The 13814-nt window shown below is 40.5% G+C and overlaps 1 protein-coding gene across 4 annotated transcripts in view; it reads right to left on the reverse strand.

The window, feature by feature from the left end:
• TOX (thymocyte selection associated high mobility group box) overlaps nt 1-13814 on the reverse strand; it is a 312459-nt gene that overhangs the window by 183648 nt on the left and 114997 nt on the right. The window lies entirely within an intron of this gene.

Below are 13814 nucleotides of genomic sequence, written 5' to 3' on the forward strand. Positions count from 1 at the left end.
AGAATACACAGAAGAACTGTACAAAAAAGATCTTCACATCCCAGATTATCACGATGGTGTGATCACTGACCTAGAGCCAGACATCCTGGAATGTGAAGTCAAGTGGGCCTTAGAAAACATCACTACGAACAAAGATAGTGGAGGTGATGGAATTCCAGTTGAGCTATTTCAAATCCTGGAAGATGATGCTGTCAAAGTGCTGCACTCAATATGCCAGCAAATTTGGAATACTTAGCAGTGGCCACAAGACTGGAAACGGTCAGTTTTCATTCCGATCCCAAAAAAAGGAAATGCCAAAGAATGCTCAAACTACCGCACAATTGTACTCATCTCACATGCTAGTAAAGTAATGCTCAAAATTCTCCAAGCCAGGCTTCAGCAATGCGTGAACCGTGAACTTCCAGATGTTCAAGCTGGTTTTAGAAAAGGCAGAGGAACCAGAGATCAAATTGCCAACATCCGCTGGATCATGGAAAGAGCAAGAGAGTTCCAGAAAAACATCTATTTCTGCTTTATTGACTATGCCAAAGCCTTTGACTGTGTGGATCACAATAAACTGTGGGAAATTCTGAAAGAGATGGGAATACCAGACCACTTGACCTGCCTCTTGAGAAACCTGTATGCAGGTCAAGAAGCAACAGTTAGAACTGGACATGGAACAACAGACTGGTTCCAAATAGGAAAAGGAGTATGTCAAGCCTGTATACTGTCACCCTGCTTATTTAACTTATTTGCAGAGTACATCATGAGAAATGCTGGACTGGAAGAAGCACAAGCTGGAATCAAGATTGCTGGGAGAAATATCAATAACCTCAGATGTGCAGATGACACCACCCTTATGGCAGAAAGTGAAGAGGAACTAAAAAGCCTCTTGATGAAAGTGAAAGTGGAGAGTGAAAAAGTTGGCTTAAAGCTCAACATTCAGAAAACGAAGATCCTGGCATCCGGTCCCATCACTTCATGGCAAATAGATGGGGAAACAGTGGATACAGTGTAAGACTTTATTTTGGGGGGCTCCAAAATCACTGCAGATGGTGACTGCAGCCATGAAATTAAAAGACGCTTACTCCTTGGAAGGAAAGTTATGTCCAACCTAGATAGCATATTGAAAAGCAGAGACATTACTTTGCCAACAAAGGTCCATCTAGTCAAGACTTTGGTTTTTCCTGTGGTCATATATGGATGTGAGAGTTGGACTGTGAAGAAGGCTGAGGGCTGAAGAATTGATGCTTTTGAACGGTGGTGTTGGAGAAGACTCTTGAGAGTCCCTTGGACTGCAAGGAGATCCAACCAGTCCATTCTGAAGGAGATCAGCCCTGGGTGTTCTTTGGAAGGAATGATGCTAAAGCTGAAACTCCAGTACTTCGGCCACCTCACGCGAAGAGTTGAGTCATTGGAAAAGACTCTGATGCTGGGAGGGACTGGGGGCAGGAGGAGAAGGGGACGACAGAGGATGAGATGGCTGGATGGCATCACTGATTCGATGGATGTGAGTCTGAGTGACTCCGGGAGTTGGTGATGGACAGGGAGGCCTGGCGTGCTGCGATTCATGGAGTCGCAAAGAGTCGGACACGACTGAGCGACTGAACTTTGAACTTCTCCGTAATGACAATGACATCAACCATATAGTTTGGCAATTCCATTATTTAGATGGTTATTTGACATTTCTTCGGATATTTTTGTATTCAACATTTGTTTTGATTTTGTTTTTACAATTGCTTGGTTCATTCTATTTAATAATATGATAGATACACAGTGAATAGGGGGTAGTTCCTAACTGGGGGCAATTCTGTCCCCGTTTTTTTACTGTTATGACTGAGGGTTGCTACTGGACCTAGCAGAGAGGGACCAGGGATACCTCTGAACCTCCTGCCATGCACAGGACAGCCCATGGAAGAGAACTATCCAGCCCCATTGTCAACTGTACTGCTCTCGAGAACCCTGGTTTACCCTGGTTGAGTTTGAAGCTTTGGTTGTTTTCATGGTAAACTGGACATGAGAAATAAGATTCACTACAAAATGACTCATTAAAAGTAACAAAGGTAACTCAAATCCTAAATCAATTTACAAGTCTTAAAAATAATCATTTAGATATGGCCTAAACTCCATGAATTAGTGATGGACAGGGAAGCCTGGCATGCTGTAGTCCATGGGGTCACAAAGAGTCAGACAGGACTGAGTGACTGAACTGATTGAAACAGTTTGTACGATACAATATAATTGCCCAACTCATACAGGGCTGACAGCAATATTCCAGGCACTTTGGGTATGGTGTTCAAAACAAGAGTTAAAGAGCCCTCATCATTCCATGCTTACAATTCAATTACTGCAAAATAAACATATGCCATATTACTTAAACTCTGGAGCTATAATTACTGTAAGTAACTACTGAATAACAAAAATAAATTCTTCAAACTACACATTAAAACTTCCACTTGTCATGAATCTAAAACCAAGAAAAATTACTGATTTGTTACTTAGAATTCTGTTTATCTCTTCATGCACGAAACTAATTATTTGCTTGCAAAATGTTGCATCTTCATTAAAACCATTAATATTCTGAGTAAATGGCAGTACTCGTTTTATAAATGAAAATGGAATTTCAACACTGTGTTTCATGCAGTTCTTAGGACAATGAATATTCCCACATGATGTTATCTGTCTAAAAGGGGCAGTTCTCTATACTAACCCAAAGCAGTTATATCTAATTCATAGTATTCATTATTTTTCAAGCATTCTTTCTGGATATCAAGTAGGCATATATAGTATTCTTTGAGATATATGTACATAATACGTGCATATAATATTGTTGGCAGAGTGTAGATGCAATTTGCCAAACCCTGTCTTCCCCAAATACTGTTATATTTTAAAACAATATAAAGCCACCTCTTCAATTTTTCTAAGAAAGGAGAGTCCATGACCAGGTTATCTTCTTAAAAAGAAAGAGCAAATAATCTAAAATTAGTTAATAAGTCCTTCTAACTTTGTAAGTACTCCATATATTTTAGGCAGTATGTTTACCTCCCAAACATGACTTAATTAGTTACTACAGTTATGAGTTTTGATCACTTGATGTGGTGTTAGGCATTGAGGGAGGTGTCTCAGGGATGTTCAGAGCAGTTACGGGAAGTCAGTGCGGGATTTTAGATGGCTCCAGGCAATTCCAAAGAAGATGATCAGTGGATGTGCAGTGGACAACTGGAGTCAGAAAGGACAACCCAGGGCTACTCTGGTTTGAGTGGAATCAGAAGACAGAGCAGGTCAGAATCAGAAGTGTTCAGGGAAAACATCTACATTAGGCAAAACTCTGGGAGGAGTTGGTCTGGCTCCCTCATCTTAAAATGGTAAACACTCTGCTGCTGGGGCCCATCTAGAAGACTGGTTCAGTAACTTTAATGAAGAAGGCAAGGAATATATATGCAAAGTGCTCTGATAATCTTAAGAGGAAATAAACTACCTGTATGTTTATAAATATTTATTGCTATTGCATCCCAGATAGAAAAGTATACATTAATAGTCTTGCTTTTTTAAAAACAGTATATTGTTAGCTTTTAAAATGAATAAACTTTGCTTTTTAGAGCAGTTTTAAGTTCACAGAAAAATTGAGTAGAAAGCACACGGTATTCGCCCAGAGACCGACCCCACACCTGCACAGCTTCCCCCATTTTTGATATCCCCCACCACAGTGGTACATTTGTTACAGTTGTTGAACCTACACTGACACATCATTATCCCCCAAAGTCCACAATTTACATTAGGGTTCATGCTTGGTGTTGTACATTCTATAATTTTGGACAAGTGCACAATGATATGTATCCACCACTACAGGATTACACAGAAAAAGAGCTATATTGATTCCTTTTTGTTCAGCATTTTTTGTCTGTACAATTGGAGTTAGGATTCTTTTTAGCCAGTACTGCCTCTATCTACCTCCAAAAAATACTGTTGATAAAAATAAACACCCTAGTCTAAGCTTCTACTGGTAGTCCTTAGTACACTAAGAATGAGTTGAATTTTTCTTAAATTAACGTTAAGGAGGAGTTATGGAAAATGATATGCCTATTTAATGCTCTGCTCATTTGACATAGTATCTTTCCAGAAATATCTCTAAGTAGATTCAGGATTTTTCATGGATTAAAATGTCAGTAGTTGATTTCGCAAAGAGGCAAATACCACAATTAGACTTCTACTGTCTCATATTCAAACTGAATTTCTGGGAACATTTCCAACTAGCCCCAACAGTCTTTCTAGGTTAGTGACCAGGAATGTTGCAACTGACTAAATTTATACCATTTGAGCAAAAACTTCCATTTGTGTTTCAGGCTATGTTGATACAGAAAAAGTAGAGAATTGGCAATTATCCTGTTAATTTGATGAAGGTGGACATCCATACCAGCTATTTCAAACCACCAAACAGAATTTTTTTGTCTCAATGATCTACTCTGTTAACCAGATAACTGCCAAGACTCCAACTTCATTCTGTTCTGTATAAAATTACAATTTCTTAGCATCTCTGATATCAGCTACTTAAGGGAAATGTATGGATAAATGTATTGGATGGAAACGTATGGATATTTTTGCATTGAAGCTGTATTTCTCACTTCATACTGATAAAGTAGCATGGAACACAGAAAGAACACAGACAGTTATGGCTTTTTTTAAATGCTGCATCTCAAATGCTGCTGCTGCTGCTGCTAAGTCACTTTAGTCGTGTCCGACTCTGTGTGATCCCAGAGACGGCAGCCCACCAGGCTTCCCCGTCCCTGGGATTCTCCAGGCAAGAACACTGGATAGTCAGTATTAAAAGTATATTTAAAAAGCAATATGATATCATGGCTACAATCAATGGCTTTGGAACCAGCATGCTTGAATTCACATGCTGGTTCTGCCTTTGACTATATATGTGACCAATGGCTCAGTTTTTCTATCTGTAATATGGGACATGAGAGCGCCTACCTTATGGATCACTGTGAAGATCAAATGAGTCAGTTCAAATAAAGTGCTTAAAATAGAGCTCAGATCATGGTAGGCACTGAATAAATGTAACTATTATCCTTATCGTAATCTCATCATTAAGATTGGTTAACCGATTAAGGATCTCTCAAGGATGATAAAAATGTCCTAAAACTGGACAACTTGGTAAATTTAATAAAAATCATTGAATTGTCCATTTAGCACAGGTGAATTTCATCATAAGTAAAAGGCACCTCAATAAAACTGTTAAAAAATGAGGCAAAATAAAGATTGTCCAGACTTATTAACGCAATACCATTAGGTTACTGAGCTATAAAGGCTGAGATAAAGAACTGAGAAGCATGGGGGAGAAGGAAGAGTGAAATGCGAGGGACCTAGAGCCTGCCCCCTCTCTTCTCTCCTGTTGTGTGAACTGTTTCTTACTACAGCGGTACAGCAGCTCATGGCTTGCCTGCTGTGCACTGATTCTCAGCATGACCTCCCAGAAACCACTCTCCAGCACTGAGAGGTAACTTTGAAAAGGCCTAAGAATTACTTCTCTGCTTAGAATGTGTCTTGAGTCTACTCCTAAACTTTCCATTTCCGGCAACCCTGTTCCTTAAAATCGAGAACAAATGAACTATACTAAGTCAAATATTTTCTCACTTTCATTATCTCACTGACTTATGATTTAAAAAATCTGTTCACTGATTCAGTCCTTAATTCAGTGTTTATTACTCTACTTCTTCTATGCTCTAAGCATATTCCTGGAAGGTAGAGGGAGAAAAAGACCAAGATAGTGTGGTTCCTGCCCTCAAGCATCTCATAGTTGTTAATGTGGTTTAATAAATCTGTATACGCCCCCTCTTAAATCTAAACACTGTTTCCCCAGTTAAAAAAAAATCTTGAACATTCTTTGAAGCACCTTTCATTTCCAATGCAGATAATCCTTCTCTCTCATCTCACAGGTCAAGAGGTAGAGATCAGAACTGGTTCCTTCCAGAACATCACTCCACTGCCATTTCTAACTTGTTCTCTTCTGGACTCTACATCATCTCTGATCCCGCATTTTTTGTCTTAATTGTTTTCATCTGCCATTTCCTAGGATGTTTCTACTTCCCTTCCCTTTGTTTTAATTACCTTTGCTGGCTTCAATATCTCTGTTGCTGATCTCTTCAAAGTTACCTTCATTTTTTGATTGCTGTTATTCCAGTTTTAATGAATGACTAAACCTCAGCTTCCTGTAGGCACTGGAGCAATGTGGACTTGTCATCATAATGCTCAGTATGCTCCATCAGAATGCTCTGTATGGATACTGAGTTATCAAATTCCTCGTTCTGACTAGAATTTCTTCCTCTTCTACTTCTTTCACTTTTTAAACTTCTATCTACTCTTCCAATTACCTTTAATAACTCTGCCTCCCTCTAATCTTGATTTCATTGACTCCAAGAAGACGTAGACTAGATTTCAGAGCTGGCCATTTCAATGAAGCTCTATTACTCCATTTTTTTGATGCCTTTGACTCTTTCCCCCTTTACCTGTCTTATACTTCCCCAATCCTGCAGTAATGCCACTACCTTGCTTTCCTAGTCAATTATGGAACTGAACTGATTGATTAAATTATGCAGTTGTGTTTTCCAATCTTACCTCCACGTTAATTAGCTCAGCTTTTTTCTGAGCAGAGAGAATCATATTCTAAGCTCGTGCTACAGCTGCCATGGAAAACCAATATGGCAGTTCCTCAAAAACTAGGCATAGAATTACCTATGTGTGTGTGCACTCAGTTGCTCAGTTGTGTTTGACTCTTTGAAATTCCATGGACTGGGACACACCAGGCTCCTCTGTCTGTGGAATTTTCCAGGCAAGAATATTGGAATGGGTTGCCATTTCCTTCTCCATACAATAACCATATGATCTAGCAATTCCATGTCTAGGTACATATTCAAAGAATTGAAAGCAGGAATTGGAATAGATATTTATATACCCATGTTCAAAGCAGCGTTATTCATAATGGTGAAAGCAAACGAAGTGTCACCAACAGATGAACAGGTTAACAAAATGCAGTACATACATATTATGGAATACTATCCAACAGTGGAAAGGACAGAAATTCTGACATATGCAACATGGATAAACCTTAAGGACATTAAGTGATATATGCTAATAACAGAAAAACAAACTGCATGATCCCACTTATATTTGGTATGTAAGGTAACCAAACTCACAGAAATGAAAGTAGAATCGTGTCTGCCAGGTCCTGCGGGAAGGCAGACATCCCCCACCCTTGGCACTTTACCGGGAATAGACATGACCGAAGTATGCAAGGAGACCTCCCATTTTTAAAACATCCGTTTCTTCTGTTTGTGAGGAAGTGGGAATCTGAGAGCACAAAGATCACCTAATGACTCATCAGTACTTATAAATCTTGTAAGGAACCTTGTATCCTCACAGTTGATCTATAATTTAAGCACTCTGATTACTGTTCAAATACTAATCCTTATAATAATAAACGCTTATGGTCCAGCGTCAGTGCACTTCAATAAGCTCATATTCACTACTTCTCTTAAACACAGCACTTCAGTGTCATCACTTAAGTTTACTGAAGGAGAAACACAGGACCAGAGAGGACACTTAAGGGAAGCACCAGTGGTTCTGCTAATCAGAGGACATGCTATAAAAGAGCCAGGAAATCTTCATGGTGCTCAGGGCTGGGCTCTGGTGTCTCAACCATGTATCCATGAAAACTACCATTCGATTCAGAAAGAGAAGATAGATTCCCAGTACCCAATCTCAGTTACTCGTCTGCAATTTCATTGCTTGCAACTGAAACCACAGAAAAGCAAGTGAGACTATAGTCTGGCATTTGGTTGCACAGTTCAAAATAACCTGAAGCAGTGAAGTCAGAAACTGATTTAATGAAAGTGTTTTACACTTTTCTTAAAAAAAAAAAAAGGCACAAAGAGGAATCTGAATTATGTATTCCATTTTATTTCTTACTGTTCAACACAGACACTGTCATGTGTATCTAATGCCTTTTAGGAACACAAAGTAAAAGCGATGTCACGTATTATGATCCAGCAGGTAATTCAGCGATTCAGGATTAGCCAAGAGATTTATCAAGCGGTCTCCAAGGGAAGAGAGTTCAAGTTCGGGCTCATCAATAATACATAAATAAATTGAACAATTAGGTACGAAGTGGCTATCTTGTCAGTCGACTTATTAGCCGAAAAATGATACACTCACTCGCTGCCTTGAGTACAGAAAGAGAAGACATCTTAAGACAGAAGAAGAGCTGAATAAAAAAGAGAGAAGGGCATAGTGCTACCTAACCTCCCACAGCCTTGAGGCTTCCCTCCTGTGTCACCCTGCTGTGAAGGCAGGCCTGGGTGTTACCGTGGAAAGGTGAATGAAGCACTGCTTGGGAGCTTGACTCTGAATTTCATGGCCTCTTTAAGCAGCCTAGAGCTTGATGTCAACAGGTCTGCATGTGTTTTGGAGAAACTAGACAGGCTGGACATGGAACAACAGACTGGTTCCAAATAGGAAAAGGAGTACGTCAAGCCTGTATATTGTCACCCTGCTTATTGCAGAGTACATCATGAGAAACGCTGGGCTGGAGAAAGCACAAGCTGGAATCAAGATTGCTGGGAGAAATATCAATAACCTCAGATATGCAGATTATACCACCCTTATGGCAGAAAGTGAAGAAGAACTAAAGAGCTTCTTAATGAAAGTGAAAGAGGAGAGTGAAAATGTTGGCTTAAAGCTCAACATTCAGAAAACGAAGACCATGGCATCCGGTCCCATCACTTCACTGCAAATAGATGGGGAAACAGTGGAAACAGTGAGAGACTTTATTTTGGGGGGCTCCAAAATCACTGCAGATGGTGATTGTAGCCATGAAATTAAAAGACACTTACGTCTTGGAAGGAAACTTATGACCAACCTAGATAGCATATTAAAAAACAGAGACATTACTTTGCCAACAAAGGTCAGTCTAGTCAAGGCTATGGTTTTTCCAGGAGTCATGTATGGATGTGAGAGTTGGACTATAAAGAAAGCTGAGTGCAGAAGAATTGATGCTTTTGAACTGTGGTGTTGGAGAAGGCTTGTGAGAGTTCCTTGGACTGCAAGGAGATCCAACCAGTCCATCCTAAAGGAGATCAGTCCTGAATACTCATTGGAAGGACTAATGTTGAAGCTGAAACTCCAATACTTTGGCCACCTGATGCAAAGAGCTGACTCATTTGAAAAGACCCTGATGCTGGGAAAGATTGAGGGCAGGAGGAGATGGGGACAAAAGAGGATGAGATGGCTGGATGGCATCACCGACTTGATGGACATGCTTTTGGGTAGACTCCAACAGTTGGTGATGGACAGGGACGCTTGGCGTGCTGTGGTTTGGGGTTGTAAAGAGTCAAACACGACTGAGCGACTGAACTGAACTGAACTGAGATAGGCTGGAAGTCCAGAAAAGTTTCACTTTCTGTGGGGCTTAGGTTCTCAGGTATGCCCCAAAGCAGAAATTGGGGATTGTTAAATGACTCTAGAAAAGCCCATATTCTGCCTCCTCTATATCATGGACAGCATAAGGTTCAATTTTGACACTGCATTATAAACTACTGAAATGTGAAAAAGTAAAAAACAATTAATTGATGATTAATTGATGTACTAATTCTGGAATTAAGATCCAGTTCTGAGTCAGTGCTAAGTTAAATGATAGGTACAGTCAGAATTATACTCAATGGCTAAGCCTCTATCTTGGTACCCAATGAAATAGTTGGCTTGTTTTTAGCAACTGTGGGGTCCTTTGGCAAGTATCATTAGTCAGAGAGATCTTAGTCAGCTCAGTGCCAGGCTCATATTATCAGAGGCACTGGAAGTGAGGCTGGCAGAAGTGAGGTTAGCAGAAAGGATGGCAAATCCACACCCCTCCAGACACACATACTATGGATGGTTGCCCACTCCCAAGGGCTAGTGGAGACTTCTGCTCTGTAACTGAAGCTCTCTCTATTTTAAAGATATGTGAATGAGGGCTCAGAGAAAATAAACTGGCCCAAATCACACTTGTTGAAAGTAATGCAGGAATCCCAACCCAGGTCTTCTGAACCCCCAGGGCTTAGATGGGTTTACTATGCTATGCAGTTTCATTAAAAACAGCAGGTAGATGCAAAGTTTAGATGAAGAGACACTGTCTGAAAGGCATACATTGTATGAACAGTGATCTGGAACTTAAAATGATGAATTAAAGTGTCCACTTCATCATTGCAAAACTGAAATGAGACAACTATAAAGAAATGTCGTTGTTGTTCTTTAGTTGCTAGGTCATGTCTGACTCTAGTGACTCCATGGACTGTAGCCTGCTAGGCTCTTCTGTTCACGGGATTTCCCAGGCAAACATACTGGAGTGGGTTGCCATTTCCTTCTCCAGGGGATCTTTCCAACCCAGGGGTCAAACCTGTGTCTCCTGCATTGCAAGCAGATTCTTTACCGCTGAGGACTGGGGAAGCCTATAAAGAAATTAAGACAATTATAAAAACCCAAAGAGAATGAGTCAAAAACTACCAAAGAAAAGGTTTTAGGAATAAAGGCAGATTTCAAATAATGAATTTACTCATCTCATTCAGGGGTCCATAAACTAAGGCCATGGGCCAAATCTGGCCAGCCACCTGTTTTTATAAATAAAATTTTATAGGAAAACAGCCATACTCATTTATTGACATATAGCTATGGCTGCTATTGTAATACAAAACTGTGACACAGACTGCCTTGCAAAGTCAAAAATATTTACTATCAGGTCATTTACAGAAAAAATATGCCAACCCATGAACTAAGTCATGATGAAACCAGGGCAGATTTAAAGGTGTTAGTAACTAGTCATATTTGTTAATCCACATGAGTAATTCTCAAACCATGTCTCACACATTCTTTTGTATGTTAAGAATTGTTGATATTATGTGAAAATGAGTTCAATAAACCAACAAGTTTGGGAAAGGCTGGAAAAATTATTTTTTCAGAAAGGCCATATGCACTATGAATTTCCAAGTTACTGTCATGGGTGTAATTTTATGCAGTACTCTCTCAAACTCATTTGACCAGCAGTGTACACCTAGAGCCAGTAGTCTCAGTGACCACTTGGCTGATTCTCTACTACAACTGTGAGACCTGGAAGAAGTAAAAGAGGGTACAACTGCCAAGACTGGAAGGAAGTTACTTATTTCCTTACTGGCTCACCAGGTTCTTTATATGTAAGAGAGAAATAATCAAATTGTTCTCTGAGAGTGAAGCAGAGTTCAAACCACTATTACAAAGCCTTGGAAAATACAGACTATTTTTGCTAAGCTTAGTGCATTACAGTATGAAGTGCCCTTCTCAGCATAAACTAGCATCTCCTGAGAGAGCCAATGGGTAATGAGATGCAGGATAGCCACAAGAGAAGGAAGTGTCCCTCTACATGATGACACACCCAGTATTTGTGTGTGTGTGTTTAGCAGCTTTGCATATTTTGCCTCAAGTGTTTTGTTCCCATTAACTATGAGCTAAATGTCTACTTGAGTAATTGTTTCTCCTTTGGTAACAAAAGAACATATGCTATTTCACTTGCATCTCATTAAGCCCTTCAAATATTAGAGCTGTAGGAGACTTGGTCTGTCTGCAGAAAAAAAGTAAGTGTATGCTCAGTAGCTGTATTTGATAACCTGTTACTTATTAATACAAACTATTTCCAAATGAAATGTTCTATGACCACTCTTCCTTTTGAATTCAGAAGGTGTGAACATGTTATGGTTGGAGGACTCATAACCAAAGCCCCACTCAGGACACCAACCTCTTTGACCCCAGTCCAAGGAGACAGGTTGGCCTGTAGGTGCCCTCTCCACATCTCGTGACAACCACACCAACTTGATCCAGAACTAGGGGGGAGAGGTGTCCACAAGTGCCCATGGTTCTAACCTAGTCAGCCCTCGTGCAGAGATTACTGCCCCCGCCCCGCCCTGCCCTGTCCCAAGTTCCTTTACAGACTACCTCTTTTAACTATTATTAATATGTCCATTTCTCAGATGGGAAAACTAAGGCACAGATCAGGTAAAGAACCAGACTATGACTACACAGCTAGCAAGATGTAGTGCTGGGTATGAACTAGAGAGGTTCAGGTCTAGAGTTCATGCCTTTAACTGGCCTGTAGTGGACTTGGGGTCCTGTTGTCCTTAGAGACTTGCTTTTTCAATTGCTGGATCCCATAAAATACTCCAGTCTCCTAATAAATGTTCATTTTTGCTTAAGCTAGCCAGAGTTGGCATCTGTCACTTGCAACCAGAAGAAACTTAATAGAAGAGAAAGCACTCCTCTCTTTTCTCAACAAGATTTCCTGTAGAAACCATATGTGAAGGACACTGAAGTCACCGTCAGTTTCCACCATCAAAGCCGAAACTCTTCAACACAGAAGTAACGTGAGACGGCAGGGATGGGGTGGAGGGCTGGGCCAGGGGAGCTCAGCAGAAGCAGGGTGTAGATTCGCATACACTTGCTGCCGATCATTAAAGCTATGCCTTTCACAGCTCCCTTGTCCCAGCATCTCTGTACCACTCAGTCGGTGGGCCTGTGATGGGAGCACAGTGAGGCTTGTGCCCACCTGCATGGCCTCTCAGGGTAACCTCCCATCTTTTGCTTCTTCCCACTGTGGTGTGGACCACAGTTAAGCTGAATGTGTCCCGTAACAATATCCTTTAGAATAAAAGGTACTTTTTCTCCTTAGCCCCTTGAAGACAGCTCCTTTGCCCAAAGGCTTTCGGTTTCTTTTTAATCTAGCATTTATTTGTCACTTACAAAATTGAATACTCTTCGAAGTGCTTTACCTTTATTAGTTCTTGTAAGTCCCTTGAAAATCACATGAAGTTTTACAGATGGGGAAACTGAGGTAAAAACAAAGTGTGCAGCTAGGATCAAAGCTAGGCTGTGGGTCCCAGAGCTGACAGTCACATGGGCTGTGTGAGAAGGCCCCCTACTGTCCCCACTGTGGTGGGTGATGACAACCAGGAAACGTGCTGACAAACTGTAATTCTGATAAAAATTGTTTATAACTATGCAATCCAAATTATCCTATTTAATGAAGCTGAAGAGAATTGCTCATTTAGGATGCGATTAACAAGAAAATTAAGCATTGGCTTTTGAGCTAGAAGAGAGTGATCTCCATCTTCTTCAAGCATTAGAGGAAGTTCAATTTTCCAAGGTGACAGCCCTACTTAGGAGAACCCAACAGTGAGTGCCTACACAAACCCAAAATGCATAGTCAATTAATTAAAAAAAAAACAAAAAAACTACGATAAGTTCTGGCGTGAAGGGGGTTGTTACTCAGGAAATCATCTAGATCACTTCTGTCCCTGTCACTGTTTATGGACCATAATATCTAGCTTAAAAGCGTATCTTTTCCAATAGGCTTTTATTCTCTGCACTAGTATCACAAAACATAAATGACATTGGCCACAATTTAAAAATGGTTTCAAAGAGATATGCCAGACAATACTAAGATTTGCTCTGAATTTCCTTGTTTTGTGAGAGAGTTTTATCTCCAGCAATGAATTAATCTTCAAAAAGGCCCCGTAACAGGGTGAAGGAAAGTGTATCCTGGGGCCATGAGGAGGGTTAATGCCTTTGCAGACTGTAATCAATGGCAGCAACATGATTTACAGAATTTCCTGGGCTGCCAAACGGCCCGTGTATCAGGGCACGGATTTCCGCGCTGGCGGGGCTGCTGGTTATGATGGAGACGCTGGAGTCCTCGTTACACTAGTTGTACCTGGCAGGCCGTGCAGGGTCTGTGCAGAGATAAAACAAGACGTCCTCGGGCAACCGCAGGCTACGTG

This window comes from Bos indicus, chromosome 14 (assembly GCF_029378745.1).
Source record: "Bos indicus isolate NIAB-ARS_2022 breed Sahiwal x Tharparkar chromosome 14, NIAB-ARS_B.indTharparkar_mat_pri_1.0, whole genome shotgun sequence".
Lineage (NCBI taxonomy): Eukaryota > Metazoa > Chordata > Mammalia > Artiodactyla > Bovidae > Bos > Bos indicus.